General features: G+C 39.4%; 1 protein-coding gene and 1 long non-coding RNA gene across 3 annotated transcripts in view; one reads left to right on the top strand and one right to left on the bottom strand.

Annotated features, from left to right (window-relative positions):
* Window positions 1-18425, bottom strand: part of LOC116414238 (uncharacterized) — a 262405-nt gene that overhangs the window by 173460 nt on the left and 70520 nt on the right. For both annotated transcript variants that reach the window (XR_015292594.1, XR_015292595.1), the window contains exon 3: window positions 1148-1327. This is a non-coding gene — a long non-coding RNA (uncharacterized LOC116414238). The remainder of the gene's footprint in view (window positions 1-1147; window positions 1328-18425) is intronic.
* Window positions 1-18425, top strand: part of LOC100867650 (misexpression suppressor of ras 6) — a 363124-nt gene that overhangs the window by 311330 nt on the left and 33369 nt on the right. The gene's annotated exons all lie outside the window — the stretch shown is intronic.

The raw sequence follows: 18425 nt of genomic DNA, 5'->3' as shown, positions 1-18425 counted from the left end.
CCAGTTTGAATATCTTTATATGATTGTTAAATTTTTCTTTTCCACAATTGTATAACGTTAAAATTTCTTTATATATATATATATTAAATATTGAAATTATTTTATGTCGGAATCAGAATTTTCCGAAAACAATTTTTCAAAAGTTTTTCATCGATGAAACGTTTAAAATTTTCAAGACGATTTATTATATAAAAAATGAGGATAAAAAGGATCTCGAGAGAGAAGAGAAGGAATAAGAATCGAAGAAGAATGTAGCGCGGTGTTGTACAGCTTGCTTCCCTTTCGTACGGGATCGTAATTACACATGCATAAAGTACAATGGGAAGGTAGAGGGAGGGGGTTAAAGGGTTAAAGAGGGTAGCGAGAGAGGGGGTTTGATGAGTGCAACCGGTGTCTTCCTCCCCACCCCCTGTCCCCGACAGTCGACAAAACGGCCTCGTGGATCCTTGTCATCGGAAACGTGTCAGTTTAACACGAAATCTCGATCCAGGAGGACGAGAAAGCGACACGATCGAAAGTGGTAAGAGAATCGTATACTCCCGATTAATACGTGTAACACCAAACGAGAGGATAAATCGAGATGAGAATTTTCGTCGTGTGAATAATCGTGCCGTTCCATCCGTGAACAACATATCTTAAAATAATTCGATTTCAATCGAAATCGTTCAACGATATTCGGTAATTCAACGTTAATAACACAACAAGTTCAATTATTCGAAATAATTGAAATTTGCGTAAAGTTTATCGAACGATAAACTTGTCGACTGTTAAACCATATTCCGTTGGTTAAAAATCGGATGAAGTGACTAGCAAAGTGAATGATCCAGTTTAGATCACGATCGCGACCGTCGACTCGTTCTATCCCCCTCGGAATATTCCGGTTTCTAAATTAAAGATTCCGCCTCGACTCGGCCGTAATGCGTTTATCAATTTCTGTGCTCCGCCCTCCCCGCCGAAGAAAATCGTATTTATTACTCGCGCAAAAGTACAACCGTTTAGCCTCGCTTTGTAAATATTCGCTCGTCTCGCCGTAACAACATCGATTTCAACAATTATTTTCCACAGAAAAATCTTTCCTTTTCCACGTGTCGAAACACGTGAACGCAATATATACACGATATAAAAAGAATCTCATTTAAACACTTACCATAATTCTCGATCGTGCTCTTCTGTCTTCTTGTCTTTCTTTCTTCGAGAGGATGGATCGTCGAGTCGAATTTGCACGAAACGAAAAAGAACACCGGTTATGATTCTCGAAATCACCGTCGGAATACGTGGGTGGGCGTAAATAAGAGCGGGCGAAAGTGCGATGCGGACGTAGTAGTAACTGAAAGAGAAAGTGGAAATGAATGAGCGGCGGCGGCGGCGGTGGTGGTGGTGGTGGTGGAGAGGGTGGAAGGGAGGGTGGATGATTAAGAGGCGGGAGGGTTGGTTGCTCGCGGAGAGGTGGCGGCCGTGACGTAATTAATTCGAGGGATGGTCGACGCGTATAGCGCGAGAGGGAAACAATCAGCTGTTGCCTTCCCTCGGAGACTGACTCTGTGTCGAACGAAAACAAAACATCGTTCCACCGATGTCTTTCCTTTCGATCCTTATAATAATATAAATAAATTTTACTTACAAATGTACATACATATATATATATATATATACAAAGCATAGAGTATTTCGAAAAATTATTAAAACGACTTTGGATTAAGAGAGGAAAGAATAATTAATTCGTGTCGATGAAGATCGTAAGAGAAGAGAAAGAAACTTCACTTCACTTTATCGTTTTCCGATCGTCAAGATGAAGAAAATGGAATCGTGAATCCACTCGAATTCACACAATGAATTTTTTTTTAAGAAGTTTCTAATTTACGACGAATGAAATGGGGGATAAATCATTTGGATATGTCGCGCGATACAATCCACCGAAGAATATCGAGTTCACGATGCTTGGAGTGGGAGATCGGTCGGTGATTTGACGAGAGAGAAGAAAAGAGGAGAGGATGGAGCGATGTGTCGGGACGAAGGCGTAGAAAGGACTGAGAGTGGATCCGGGACCGAATCCTACCATCTCGAAGGACCGTCCGACGGGAACTGTACCGTCGAACGTCGCGACGCCGGCGTCTGCGTCCCATCTGCCTATGTATATATATATATATATATTCACCGTCGGACGAATATACACGCGCACACAGATCCCACGCTTTTATAATATAATATTTACATGTGCACGTGAAATATATTCGGGTAAAATGCGCGTGGAAGCCCTTTCGACGCCCCAATCAAATTCCACGGAAAGATATTCTTGTTTTCGCGATTCCATCGCTCTTCTACCGCGGTATACGTAAACCTCGAGCGCTTTCCTCGCTCTGTTTGTTGTCGTTGTCCCGACGAAACGACACAATACTGCGAATTACGAATATCGTAATTGATGGTAAGATCGACGAAGAAAATTTTACTTTTCACGATTTAAATTTAAAGTTTTCGAAAAGTATTAAAATACTGTTTTTTACGTTGTCGCGAGTGAGACTGTAATATCCGTATCCTTCGTATAACTTTTATTTCTGAAAATTAAGAAGAAAGGATGGGAGAAATTTGGTTGAAAAATCGTGGATCAAAATTTGTCGCTTTTTGTTTTTTTTTTTATCGCAGTCAATACTTTTCCCGAGAATCGGGCTCTCGCCGAGCAGAGCACATCCCCTTTCCGCCCCCGGCGCCCCAAGAGAGCGTCGCGGCGCCTCTCCACGCAGGCGTCAAGATGGCCGCTGCTTCTCGCCTCCATCCAGGCTAGATTCTCCTTCGTTTAACTCGTACCAGTAATTAATAAAACGCCGTTAAGTGCTTTCGTGCCACTCGCGATCCCGCGTCGAGCGTCCTCGAATGGAAGAGGAACGTTTCGTGTGTCGTCAATTTTCCGTAATTTTATTCCGCGACGCGCCTCGATACCCTCGTTTCGAAGGGAATGGTGAAGTGTGTTTCGATCGACGAATATTTTTGCAAACGCATATATAAATTCTCAAACATGTTGGAAAAAAAATTCCCATTCGCGAAATCGATCGTTCTATTCTATGTAAATGAAATTCATGGGTTAATAAAGGGATGGATAAGGAGAATACTCGTGGCCCAGTTTCTTCTTCGTATTTGTGAGAGGGAACGCTTGTTTTCGGCGATCAATAATTTGCGAGGAATAGATGCACGTTCGTCCGTGAAAGACGGTGACCTAATTTTTGTGGGGAAAAAAAAAAAAAAAAAGAAAGAAACGAGGATTGGTGAATGGAAGATATATTTATATTCTGATTTATATTCTGATTTTTTTTTTTTTTTAGTTAATATCGTTCTTATGGATTTTAAATTTATAGTGTTGCCTTATCGAAATTTATTCTCGTATATGCGTACGACGTTTCGTTGAAATAAAAATTCTTAGCATGGAGGATAAATCCATGTATTAAATTTGCACCGAAACGAATTTTACAATTTTCAATTTCATGTATAATCACTTTTTTTAAAACGATTAATCCACGTGTAATTAATATTTTAAACCACAAAAATGTTGGTTACAATGAAAGCGAAATTAACGAAAATAATTAAAAACAATAATTCTTCAATTTTTTTCTTTCTTTTTTTTTTTTGTTACACAAATTTTATCACACAAAACGGTTAACATCCCACAGAACATCACCGATCGCATCGACGTGACACAACAACTTCAAAAAAATTCGCATCATGCCGACAACCCTCGCGCACATACCACAAAGGGTGTCTTTTTTTTTTTGTAAATCCCGTACACGATAAAAAAAAAAAAGAATACGGTGGAAAAAAAAACTGGTCGTTGAAACGGCACTTCATTAAAGCGGAGAGACGACTCGACTTAACCCCTCGTCGATAAAACTAACTCGCATCGCGCAGCCGGCTGGCCGTGTATGCAAATCACTCGCGTGGGGTTCTTCCTCTTCCGTTCTCTTTCTCTCCTCTCTAACGAACCTTCTCTCTTCCTCCTTAACCCTGCACAGCCTCGTTTTCTTTCTTTTCTTTCGTTTCGGCCACACGTTTCTTTCTCTAACTTTCGAGGTCTCCTCTTTCTTTTACGGTGCCCCATGACGAAAAAAATACCGAATGGCGGGCTCAAAGGAGGAAGCTCATTATTTTTTTCACTCGTGATAGGGGCACTCGGCTCGAATTGGCGGCCATCATGCACGCTCACCCCTCCACCGAGCCGGCCCTCGATTGTTTATAAGGGTGTAGGTTTGCATCGATGGGCGGTTCGCCTCGATTCGAAACGGATTCCTCCTCGCCGATTGACCGCCACGTAATTTTCCATCATTTACGAATTTCATTATTGCCTTCGAATCATTTCGTTCCTCCCTTTTTTCCTTGATCAATGAAACACTCGCGCGATGTGAGAATTAATTATATTTACATTCGATATTGTCTTTGGAGTCGTACGATTATATATCGCATAAAGCTATCTTTCATTTACTTATCTTTTGAATGAAAATTTGGCAAGTGTCCGATTCGAATCTCTCGATGCCTCGTATCACCTTCACGTTTATTTGGAACGTGATAATATTTAAAAATTTTCCAAAAATTCTAATTATCTTTTTGATTAAAATTACTTACTGTTTTTATACTTTATAATATAATTATTTATATTTATAGATAATAACTAATTTGTTATCACTCTCCTTATGATTCGTGTAACCGTAATTAAATCAAATCGTTTTGCACAAATAAAACGAATATACGTTATTTTTATTAACAAAACAATTCAAATTCGCCATACGTAAACATATAGTATTTTATACTATAACATATACATAATAATATCAAATCGTTACAAATATCCAAGGAAATACATTGCACGATTAAGAGTTTCATCAATTTGTCCCAGTTCCGGCATGGGAAAAGGATGTACAAGTATCCAAGGCCGGAAAGAAAGTCGTTCGATGCATGCAACTTCTCTCACACGAGAGAAATCGTTCGATAAATCAAATCAGAGAATCATTGTGGCCTCAGGTAGGCCGTCGGGATGGCAGAGAAGAAGAGGAAAGACGCAAGAACTGTTTGTGTGTGCGTGTGTGTGAGAGAGAGAGAGAGAGAGAAGGAGACGTGAGAATGAAAAGCGCGAGGAACGATATTCAAATTTCGTACCCTCGTTAGCCCCGAAAATCTCAATGTGCAATAATTTATCATCGGGCCCCGCTGAGGTGAGCGGCCGCACAATACCGACTACCTGCATGCATAATTTATGCCGATGATTTTCAAGGAAGCGGACGGGGCCCAAGGAGGAAAGGGTTGCTCCGTATCAGGACCGTATCTTCCATCTCTTCGATCTATCTCTTAAAAAAAAAAAAAAATAGTAAATGGGTGAAAAAAACTTTGGAAAATTTTAACAACTTTGGAAACTTCTCTGTGTAATTATTTTCCATACGTGGTGGCTTCGATTCAAAAGAAATTTGGGAAAAATAAAAATGTTTGCTCGGTTTTAATGAAAATAAAAAAAAAAAAAAGAGAAGTTTTATTTTTCTTGTGCAAACAAAGGAAATTATTAATTGGTATCGTTGACGTATAATCCAAGCATAAAACGAAATCATCGTAGACAGGTATAAGGCTGCAAAGGATTAAATTTTATGTAATTCTGATATTAAGATGTTCTGATTACTTCAATAAATGATACTGCGTTATTATTGGTACGAATATCGTTAAATTATTATTTCAATAAACAATTTCAAAGAAAATTGAAATTGATAAAATTGACGAGAAAGTAAGAAAGTAAGATCAACAGATTGTTCTGTTCCTGCGTCAACCAGATTTAGAGCCAGTCTGGTACGGTACTGGCCTAATTCGGTTGCCCTCTTCCGGATGGCCCATTGTCAGGTAATATGCATATGCTCTAGATCGTGTCACAGACATGTACCTGCCGGTTGGGAAAGGAGCGTTCAACCCTTCTTTTTTTCTTCTTTCTTTCTTTTTTTTTTTTTATTATTTTTCTCTTTTTCCATCGAGCGAAGGAGACCTCTTTTTGTGAAGGATGAAAGAAAAAAAAGAGAGAGAGAGAGAGACGTCCCCGTGACTCGGATGCGAGGCAGAAACCTACCCCCGTGGTCCCATCCTGCTTTTTCATGGTGAAAAGACGTCCGATGGGGGTCGATTCAATGCTCTTCTAATTATATGCAAAGACGTACGAAACTACCTATGTACCCTGTCAGGATTTACATAAGAAACCGAGCGATACGCTTACGTAACGTACAAACCATATCCGGAAATGCGCTTGCGGATGTTGAGAGCGTATTGAACGAGGGACGACGACTCCTTCGATATTATTTGGTCCGCTACGAGAAACGAGATTTTCTTATGCAAGATTAATTTAATTATTTCCTTTTTCTACTCGAATAACAGGATAATAATAATTCAAATTTCATCATCATCTTTTTAAAAAGAAAAAAATATATTCTTGTTTTAAAATATTTTTAAAATAGCTTTTTTAAAAAGTTTTTTCAAAAATTGTCACATACCTTAGTATATCTTGATTTAAATTAATTTCTTTCAAAGGAATGATTAAAGGAATAATTCCTTCAATTATTGAAAAGAAGAATACGCACAAAACACGATTGCAAGAAATATCGATCGGATAAGAGAATAATCGCGAGCAACAACAACTCTTTCTCTTCCGAGAACGAGGCGAAAGAGAATTATCATCACCCCTTCCTCGGAATCGATTGGACGCGATTCAAAATCGAGGGGCCGGCTAAAAATTGGCAGTGATCTTTCCTTCCCCATCGTTCCCCATCCGTGATGAACCGCGAGCGAGCATCTCCTCTCTCGCTCCCTCTCCTCCTCGTCCCAACGCACCCATCTCGCTTGCGAGAGAGATCGCGCCACGAAATCATCGTCCTGCATCTTCTCCATCGGTTTCCTCGGCTTATATATACGTACATACATAATATATTACGCGTATACGCGCGCACACACACAGATGCGCCGCGGTATAGACGGACGAGGAAGAGAGGGAGGGGGAGGGTGAGAGAGGAACAGGTACTATCGATGCATGTATGAGTTATCGTCGGGGCCCAAATTGCTTGCCAACCTGTGATGTAGAGCCCCGGGCCGAAGATTTATTTCTTCGAGGGTGGGACGGAGAGGGAGGATGGAGAGGGTGGGATTCTGTGGAAACCAGAATCACGATGCGCCGTGCCAGCATGGATCCTCGCGGAAGAGGTTTTCGAGGAGGAGTGTGCTCGCTGCTCTATAGTATTATCTTCTTCTCGGTGACGTCGAGGCCAATTTCACGAGGGAAAATTCTCTTTTTTTTTCTTCTTCTTCTTCTTCTTCTTTTTCTGCAGCGATGGCGATCCTTCGAAAACCAAGACTCTCTCTCTCTCTCTCCTCGAGTCTTTCTTCTTTTCTTTCTTTCTTTCCTTCCTTCCGTTCGATACGATCGAAATTGGCGATTGTAAAGGTCTCGATCTTGTCCATCTTGGCGGAGGGATCGCTCTGCACCCGTTCTTTTCTCCGCTATTGTGAAATCGGCCTCTTTCCACGACAAATCGAGCGACTATCTACGGTAAAATTGGTAAAAAGCGGGAGCGGCGATCGAGAGAGCGGAACGATACGTGTGGGATGGAGTCTTTTTTTTTTCTTTTTTTCAGAAGAAAATTGTAACGTGCATGCACAACCGTATAGATGTAATCCGAATATAACGTTCTTTGATGTCGTCCTTGAGGAATCGTGGAACGCTGGCAGGGAATATCGATATTCCACGGTTGTATCGCACGAAATTTCAAGCATGGCCGAGCCGTTTGATGACAAACGCACCCTCGCACGCAGGGGGTGGAAATCGAAATGCGTCCACCCCGTGGTACGCCATAGGGGGACGAATTCGACCAATTGATGGGTTTGGGGGCCGATGTCGATCAATCGGCAAACTCGTAGCTCAAAGCCAATGGCCATTCCTATTCCACTGACCCTGTTTGTTCGCCGCTTGTTTTACCGATCAATCGAGTTTCCTTTTCTCTCTCTCTCTCTCGCTCTCTATTTTTTTTTTTTTTTTTTTTTTCGTTTTTCATTTCTCCCTGCCGCGCACGATCGTCACGAAAATACTGCTTTCACGGTAGGTATGAAATATGTGTTTTCAAAATACCGAAGCCTCTGTCGTTTTCACTTTTATTGGTGGCTTTTTCCGGGTAACAAAACTGCTCGATGGTTAAAAGCATCTTCAAAAATTGGAAAAATCTGTTCACCGATTTTCACAACACGTTTCCCCAGTGTTATTTATCGCGGATATCGCGCAATACTTTCTTTCATCGTTGTTTTACACGATTCCAAAAAAACGTTACATATATATATTTATCAGAAATCATTGAGAAACGATTATTTTCAATAATCGTACCAATAACACTCAAAGAACGAATCCGTTAATGGATTAGGCGAAACCTCGAATTATCCAGTGATCACTGCGATAATTTTCAACGCTTAAACTTTTTAAACTTAATTCGTCAATGTTGTCGAGTTGCTTCGTCAACGAGATTACGTAAGTAGATCTGAGGGACCGTTTCGTCGTAACATACCCGCCGAATAAAAAATTCCACGAGTATCGTTGGCTCAACATGGCCGCCCAACACCGATGCCAAGGTAAACAAGAAAACCGATCCCGGCTGCTGCCTCCGACTTTGCGGCTCGTTTCGTTCCCTTGGCCGGCGAGTGTTTGCTTTTGTACACGTCGAATATCCGGTGAAACGAGGCGTCCATTGATTCGATCGGACAGCAGCATCGCAGGTACATATCGCGTTCGTGGCGCCCTTCTCGCGCCCATCCAAACCCTATCTGGCTTCCGTCTCGTTCCTCGCACCGTTTAAAACCCTTCTCCGCCCGGCCTTAAAGCGGCCTCTGTCTCTCCGTCCCTCGAACGTCGTTGGAAACGCGCGCGGCCACAATGCGGAATCCCACCGCCTTTGTACGACCCGTCCTCGCGAGCACAATACGCTGCGGTTACCGCCTTAACCACCCCGCTCGCCTCGTCTCTCCATCGCCTCCTTTTTCCTCTTTTTTTTCCTTTTTTCTTTTTTTTTTACGGGGCGAGCCATGCGTGAGTTATTAGCATATGGTATCGTGTATGTATTTTCGATGGATCGGCCAGATAGGGGGCTCGCTCCACCGATTATCCACCGATTTTGGGTGGTGTTTGTAGTCGGGTGGCATTGTTTCGGTTCTTAAACGAATAAATCTTATTGTTCGAGGGGGCAGTTGGTTGGGTTGAATTTGTTATTGATTCTTATTTATACATACGTACATATATTTTCTGGACATTTTCGGTCAATCGATAGCAATATTCGTTAATAGATATACTTGCGTAGAATTTATGAGGGTAAATATGGAAATAAATTGATTGTGGAGAAGGAAAAAGGAGAAGTAACCAATAAGAACAATTGTTTTTCGACGGATTAATCGAGGCAATACACGCGTAATACAAAAATCGTTTGGTGAGGAAACGGCAGCAGCCCTCTTTATATCTCGTTAACCCCGTTGGGGGGATGCTGATTACCACAGAGAGGAGAGGAGAGGTGGCCTGCGTGGGTCTGCGATGGACGTATAAATACAGGCATTAAATATACGGGAAAATTATTTTTTTTTTTTCCACGGGGAGGCAGAGTTTTAGAATCGGTCGGTGTCGTTCCCGAACGTAAGTCAAGTTGGTGTAATTTCATAGCGTGGCAGCGCCATCGCGAGAAATAAGCGTTTGGCGCCGCGTGCAGTTGATTGTGACGTATGATACTCGTACATTATGCAGCTCCGCGCTTCGTCTCGGTTTCGAGTTTCGACATTTTTCTCCGTGCTTTATTACACGCTCGAGATATTTCTGCCCCCGCAGCGATACATCCGCGGGGCGAATGGACACGGGGAGGGCGTAAAGTACACGTTGTACACGCCTGAGTTTTACACGCGTGTGTAGGTGGTATCTATACGTATTTTATAATAGTCGTAAACAGGAGTGGGCCGTGCGAAAATAAAACAAGAGTTATTATCCACGGGATATTGCATTCCACGGGGCGTTCGCGTTGTTTAAATCCTGTAATAGTAAAATTCGCATATGATTCCGGGGGGAGGGGATGAATGTCTCGAATCGAAATTCGAGTCGAATTTATCTCGAATCAAATCTATGTTTGTTCGCAATGTGTTGGATCCTGATTATCGTATCGTTGAAAATTTTATTTCTGGATTTATATAAGAATTTGATGAAGATTTTTAAATTTTTTTTTTTTTTAGGGAAATTTTTCAATAACGGGATGAAAAGTGAGAAGATCTGTTTTGTGGTTCTGAGCAAAGTTTTCGTGGCCTATTATAAATTCAATCACATCTTTCAATAATATCTTTAAAACTTGGCACAGGAAACAAAAAGGGGAGGCACTTGATGACCTTCCCTAAGACTTAATTAATTATCCCTATATAGAAAGACGCGTGTATATATAAAACGGTTGTGGTAAGCAAAATAATTATTCTATATATTTCCATCATCTTTAGACTATTCTTTTCCGATAAAAAGTGTCATAAAGTGTTTAAAGAGGAAAATTAAAGAAAGTATCCATTATTACAGCGGGATGATAATTTTGAAAACTCTGTTGACACGTCAGACCGATCTAGTGGTGAATTCGTAAATGACACTAGCATGACGGAAGTTTGGGGTCGATAAAACAGCTCACCCTTTTCGACCCTCCATCGTATCGATGCGGCAGAATTCTTTCTTAAGGGGTAACTTTTTTTTTCGAAGCCAGCGACCCACTCGGCCCTGAACGGTACTAATGCATTCCTTCAACTCTTCTCCCTCCAGGATTTCAACCCTGGATACATAACTCTTCGAAAGGAGAGAGAAAAAATATTCGTTCGTAAAGTATACATAACTTTTTTTCAATATTTGAACAATTTTATTCCGGATTAATTAAATTAATTTTTTATTTTCAATATATATCTTAAATAATTGATATAATTAAACAAATATTTTCTGCTCGTATACTTTTTAATAAAATATTATATTATATTAATCGAATGGAATTAGAATAAAATGTAAAAAATTTTGAAAGATAGAATATATATCCATTTAAGCGCCTACGATTGAGCAACCAGACATTCTGTGACGAAGGGGTTAAAGGGTGAGCCGATTCTAATATACATAACGTTCACTCCTAGGGTTAGGCAACCTGACAATCAACCACGTCACACAGGTATCGTAACGCGACAGCTCGCCTCCCTTAAACGTGTAATTATTCAAATTATCCCGCCCTAGAAAATTATCAAATATTTACAATTATTTTACAAAATAAACGCATCCTTCTTTATAAATCATTATTAATCTCTCGCAAACTATTAAACTATTAAATATAATGAAAAACAAAAATAATCAAAATTTAAAACTTTAGAAGTACAAACCACTAAACAACCGATGAATTTTACTCCCATTTTTCACCTCCCACCATAGAAGCACCGCGCGCATTTTCGCACATAAGTGGTCCGGAAATTACATCCTCGAAGGGAGGAAGTATAGGATACTTCTCGCATCCGCAAAAGCACATTCCGCGCCATGAAATTCGCAATTTCACGGAGCCGTAGAAATCTATGGGGCCGATCTCGATTCGTCTCGAACGCGGCCGGAATGAAAAGTTTTCGACAGTTGGGAAGCCTGGTCGTCGTTAGGAACAGATATCGGTTTGATAACTGTAACGACATCCGGTGGAGAGGGATCATTTCCCTGCGACAAAAGAAAGTATTTATCGCATCCACGAGGAAAAGACGGATGCTTTGTCGTCGTTATTAGGCCAGGCTGGAACCCTTCATTACAGTGGAACACTCTTTGTCCATCAGGGGGTGGACCTGCTACAACCATTCCTTTTCCAAAAGGAAATGGCCAAGGAATTCTTTCGACAGACGACACGAGACGGGAAGGAAAAGTCGTTTCGCGTTTGAGACGCGCCGACAAAGACCACCACCACCGTTCATTTGGGCTTTCTTAATGACGGGATCGTTAGCCCCTGATAGCCCAAAAGCTTTACATTCTTCTTTACGATTCGACCATCTTTGCAGCTTCGTTAGCGGGAAGACTGGCGTGGAACTGGTTTGTGATGACTTTTCAAATTGCATGGAAAATTGTTTGGAAGGAAAGAAATTTATTCCTTCATCGATAATATTTTATAGATTCTCTTTTCTCGTTTTATTTTATAGAGAATACCGGTTATCAATTTCAATCAAAGCTTATTTTGTTAGAGAAGAAAAAAATGTTAAATTATATTTGAAATATAATTTATATAATTTCTCATATGTAAAAATATAATTTATAATTTAAGAAAAATGATATCTTATTTCGAACTTGTCGATTAAAATTCGCGTAATTTTTATCACAACTCGGCAAACAATTTACGAACTGAATAAACGAGAAACGATGCAGAGTGGTTTCATCAACGTACCACACATATCCCGAATTCTCTAAACATAATTAGTTATATTTAACGGAACATCGAGGCTATTACAATGTTGTTTAACGCGAGCGTTGGCATTTCAATTTTGCCCATTGCTTACTTATGGGGTTGTTTGCCTCCATTTATACAAGAACGTGTATCAACAGGAAACTATGACCGGATACCAAATAATTTGGCCATCGTTCCTCGTAAAGAGCACGCCCTAATAACCGTTAGCCGTTACATTATCTGTTTACTCAAATGAAATGTCTAGCGTCTATGCACTACTGTATTCGAAAAACATAGTTCACTGGTTGTAGTCCACGTAGAAAATAGAAATCGAATCTTGCTATTTTCGTAAAATAGCATTGTGAATTAGAGAAAAAATAAATTGCACATTATTGTGTTTCCATTTATTAAATATTTATTATAATTCGAAGAAAGTTTTGTTAACAATGTAAACTGAATTATTAAATATCGGTATTATGCTATTAGTTTAGTCGAGAATATTTGAACACGGAGATATTTCTAATAAATTTATTAAGTGTGGAATTGGTGAATTTTGTTCATACATTGCGATAATATAAACTTAATTATCGGAATGGTCTCCATTATTCGATTAAGTCATATGAGAATTTGTAAACACAAGTGTATCATTCCTATGAAGTTATAATATTTGCATTATACTTATTAGAATAATTGGTATGTATCTAAATTAATCCTGATACAATACTGGGCCAAATTCTATAATCTACAAGTAATTTCTTAACTTATTCTATTAATCGTTACTTTAAAATCATACATTCATTTATCTATAATTTTTAAATCGATTGATTTTCCTGCCAAAATTTAATATAGTATCTATAGATTACGAAAAAGAAGTCTGCTTATAATTTATAATTTAATCCATGATTATTGACAAAGATGATTTGATTTGTATCAGACACAAAAATTTTAAATAATCGATAATGCTACACGCAATTCTTCCCCATAAAACAAGATTAATATTTTCAACATGACAACAACTTTACCGGTATTACATCCCGTATTATTACTATCACATCAATTACAGCTATTATCGGAATAACATTTGTCCAAACTAATAGCGACAACTTTACACCAATATTTATTATCACTCGATATCCTCAATGCTCAACGAACAATTTTACAATTTTTTTACCAAATGGCTAGAAAAGTGAGGATAATTCTCGACGATAAACATCATTCCTATCAATCTATTTTCACAGCATTGGTGAAACCGCAATGGCCGACTAGCGAGATAATGAGACGTCTCGATCTGCGATTGCGGGCGTCGAGATAGGGATATCGCGATTGGTAGTAAGAGGTAGCCGGGATTTATAATTGATGAGGGCTGTAGAACGACGCCGAGGTGTCGTTATCCACGCTGACAAGATAATACTCGCGAAAGCCGAGAGCTCTTTCTCTCTCTCTCCTCCTTTCGTCTCTCCTCCTCCATCCTCGCCCTCCCTCTAACTTCTTCGTCCCTCTGCACACCCCCTTCGCACTCGTCCCGCCTTTCTCACCCCGATAGCACTCCTATTTCCCTACGCTCGAGGGCCCTCTCTCACCTGACAGCCCTTCAAGGAACGACCGACTACCACGATAACGACCAGCCACTATATGTATGCGAATACATTATATAACGGCGACTGTTACGCCTACTGAAAAGTTCCTGTCGCCGTGCCGATGATTGGAAAGAGGAAGAAGAAACGGAAGGAAAAAAGAATATATATATATATATATGATCGAGAAATAATTTTAATGCCGGTTTAACGATGCCAGCGCCTCTATGGGACGGATGGCAAAGCAGGATCATGGTCTTTGCAGTTTTGCAGAGGATAAAAGACGGAATATTAGTGAAAATGAATCAACGCGAGTGGGATTTATTGTTGTACAGCGAAATTTAATTTAGGTATTTGATATTATTGAAAAAGAGAAAAGGTAATTTTTAAGAGAGAATATTGTATATATCTATTTAATTTTTTGGTAATTAAAAAATAATTGAAATGTTTTATCTCTGGGATTAAATTAATACGTGATAAATTAAGAAAGAAAATAATATAGGAAAAAATTGTGAAATAAACGAGGCCCGCGAAATCCATGATGCGATCCATATTTCATTGAATGAGACGTAGCTGCGTAATAGGCATATCGGCTTTTGAGATCGGCTTTTCTTCATTTCAAGAACGAAAAGGTCCGAGATTGCCGCCATTTCCCAACGGAGCACCTTTGATAAGGAAGCTTCGAAGATTTATGTCCTCGGTAACCCCTCCTTTTCCCTTTTTGTCCCTCCCTTTTCAATCTCTCACCGTTCCATGTATATCTAAGATATTTTCACTCCTAATTACACGATTGCCCTTAATACGTATTTCAATATGCGTAATTACACGAAATTGTCGGAATTAATGGAAACAATTGGAAACGAGATACGAATAGAATTTCCGCAATTCGGGCATGCTAGGAATTTTAATCAATATCAAACTACCCGATTATTTATGATACTGTTGATACTCTTGGAAGGAAAAAAGATATTAAGATTAAAATTCTAAACTTCAATTATTTAATTGACGAAACTCTTCAATTTTCAGATCCAGATTCTTTTATCAAATTTTCCACGCAATATAATCCAATACTGTTGGAATATTGACGACCATGTTTATCCCTAACTAACTAATAACGTACGATCTTATAATATCGTAAAATATTAACAGAAAAGAATTACGTTCCAATGACCATGTTGCGAGGCCGTATTAACAATGCAATATTCCTTTTATTAAGTTCGTATTATCTTATCATTTTCTCATTACCCGCAAAAATGTCGTTCGGAATAATGTGAGAAAAAGCGAGAAAAAAGAAAGAGAGAAACAAGGAGAAAGACAGGGAGGAGGGGAAAGAAGATGGAACAAGAAGACTGTCGAGAAGAAGGGGGTCGCGAGTATTTCAGGGGAATCGGAACGAGCTCGTTACCTCTTCCTGTTCCGTGGATAGAGACTCACCTTTTCCACGCCATCATCCCCACATCCTGTACCAACTACACCCCCGCGACCTCTCCTTTGCACGACCTCGCGCTTGTCCGATAAGGAATTTGATTTAAAAATTCCAACGACTCGCCCTTTTATGTAAATACACGTAGACGGTTCGACGAGCAGGAAAAATCAGCGGCAAAGGTGTCATCCCCCTCTCATTCCACCCTTACGACGCGGTAGTTATATTATTTTTCTTCTTCTCTTCTCTCGAGGAAGAGAAACACGTCGAACCGTGGATATATATATATATATATATTAAATTCTTTTCATTACATATATCGTGACAAAGGCGAATGAAACGTAGATTTTCTTTTTTCTTTTTTCTCATCGATCGTACATCTTTAATATACCGCGATCTTCTTCGTAATTATTATTTTATTTACATTAAAAAAGATAACGATAATAATCGAGTATCGTGTTATTTTTCAATTACGAGTCGTTAAAAAAATTTTATACGATCCATATACGTATTAAAAAAAAATCATAGGTAATTTTATTTCCCGCGAAATAGGGAATATTTTCTAATTATCTCTTACGTTACAACGAAGATAATAATTAGAAAATAATTATCGAAGTTATTATCGATTTAATTATTCCCCCTAACAGGGAGAAATTTCTCGTTTAATATGCATTACGATTGACGTTACGGTTTCAACAACGATTTTCCCATCGTTGTTAGAGAAAATTGTTGGAAAGTAGGGAATCTACTAAGGGTGGGCGGCTCGAAATAATTCTACAATTATTCTAGGTTAAATTGTAAGAAGGCCGGGCCTTGGTGGCGGGTTTGTTCGAGAACGGCATCCATATTTATAAGGCTCGCATCGTGAATTCGTCAGCAGTTTCTTCTATAACGATTAACCCGCTCCTCCTCTCCTCCTCTGTCTTCGTCCCATCGCCACGAATTTAATGAATGCCACGTTGCTTCTTTCTTGCTTTTCACTCGGTTACATAATCGGCATTATGACTTTCAACAAGGAAACGGATGAACGGAAGAATTTTCTATTAAATTTCATGTCTCTTGTAAATACCGTTTCAATTAACCCGTCCCCCCGATTGGACCAATTTTAATTGAAGTATCCATTAAACGGTACGCCCCCATGCACGCCCCGGTTATAATTTCGCTTCGTCTCGATTCGCGGATCGCAGACGGAAATAAAATAGGAAAAAAAAAAAAAAAGAAAAAAAGAAAAGAAAAAGAAAAAGGGAAAGGAAACGAATGGGGATATAAGATGGCGAATGTTACGTCTCGTTTCAATGATTGTTTGAATTTACGATTGAGCGTATTAACGATTCCATCAATTCATTCCACGTATATCGTAAGTTTCTTCTATTTGTATTGATATTATTATTATTATTATTATTATTGTTACGAGAAATTGCTCCTGTATATCTACAATGATAAAAAATATAAATATAGAAAAATTCTTTCCTCTAATTAATACCAATTAATAGAAATATTTTTTTTGTTCACGCATAACACTTTTATACGTACTCAAAATTACTTTTATCATTTTAAATTCTTCCTATATTTATATATATATATATAAATATATACAGTGTACAACGTGATATTTATGGAATCAGGATACAAGATCGAATCTTCCAATTAGATAGGTTTGATCGGTCTTAATTGCTATCTTTTTACAACACTTCTCGACACTTTTATCATAGCAAAGTCGCGACAAGCAACCTCTCGAAATTGATCCTCACCCGTGGATTACATCGACCGTTACGAGAATAATTTCCGTTCCCTTCGGACAGAAAACGGACAGAAAAATATTTTTCGAAGGCCCGAAGGCACCGGTCTAAAAACTTCCACTTTAATGGATCGAATATTGACGAGGAAGACGAGACGCTCTTTCCCGCGAAAAGTCCACGGGAGGAGGGGGGGCACTTATGTCCTTTACGATGCTTCCATTACGGAGAACATTACGTGACGACGGAAGAAAAGGTGGGAAAGGGGATAGAGAAAGAAAGATGGGCTCGTGGTCGATGCGCACGCAAATGCGAGTACATAGGTACGATGTGGCGAGCAATTAACTTAATGTCTTGAAGCCATTAGCCTGTCGTCGTTGATGCGACGCTTCGTAAACAGTATCCGCTCGTCTTGATTGTGTACAGGACTTGTCGCGGCACGACAAAGAGGAGGGAGAGGAGGGGGTTGAAAACGCCAATTCGCGATGCATGTATGCTGATTAATCGAAAATCGATCGAGGGACGGTTATTGACTCGAATTTTAGGCTTGTTTGCCAGAAAGCGCAGCAAGATAGAGTGTTATACGATCTTTGGGAAGGTAATTGTAAGAGGAGCACGGATGTCTTTATTCTCTCTGATTCTTTTCAACATTGTTTCAACACTTCCTTGATCTCCTATCCTACGACATGTTTACTCGATTTCAACGATAAATCGTCGATATGAAAATACAATTAGTCGAAAATACTTGATCATATTTCACGGAGTGAAAAACAGTTTTTTTCAATTTTTCTTCTCTTCGTTTCTGTTCATTGAGCAAATAAAATGTGCCAAGAAGAAGATATTTTAATTCTTGACACGTGTATTCATCATTTTAAAGTATCCGCCACATACATATCATAATACAATTCAAAGATAACGAAGCTCCTCCCTAAATTGTATCGTTCGAATTACAATCATTACAAATTGTCGAGAACAACAAATTAATCAAAAAATCAACAAACAAATATTCCACTTGCAACAAAATTTCCGACCTTCCACCTTTCCTCCTCCTCCCCTCAACAACGTACGTGACCACTTGTGCGGAGCCGTAAAAATAAATTTCCATACGAAGATGGCTATCTCGGCGGGGAAGAGCGGCTCCCGTCGCCGCTTCCGAGCTGGACACCGTCCAGCGCGATTCGTTGCGCTTTAATGGGCCGCTATCGTTACAGGGTGCATACGCGAGGTTTGAGGAACGACACGTGGGTGCAAGCGG

This window comes from Apis florea, unplaced genomic scaffold, assembly GCF_048593485.1.
Source record: "Apis florea isolate Af1SG1 unplaced genomic scaffold, ASM4859348v1 contig_3170_pilon, whole genome shotgun sequence".
NCBI classification, from domain to species: Eukaryota; Metazoa; Arthropoda; class Insecta; order Hymenoptera; family Apidae; genus Apis; species Apis florea.
Note: the sequence above shows the minus strand (reverse complement) of the source record. Positions and strands in the feature narration are given on the sequence as shown.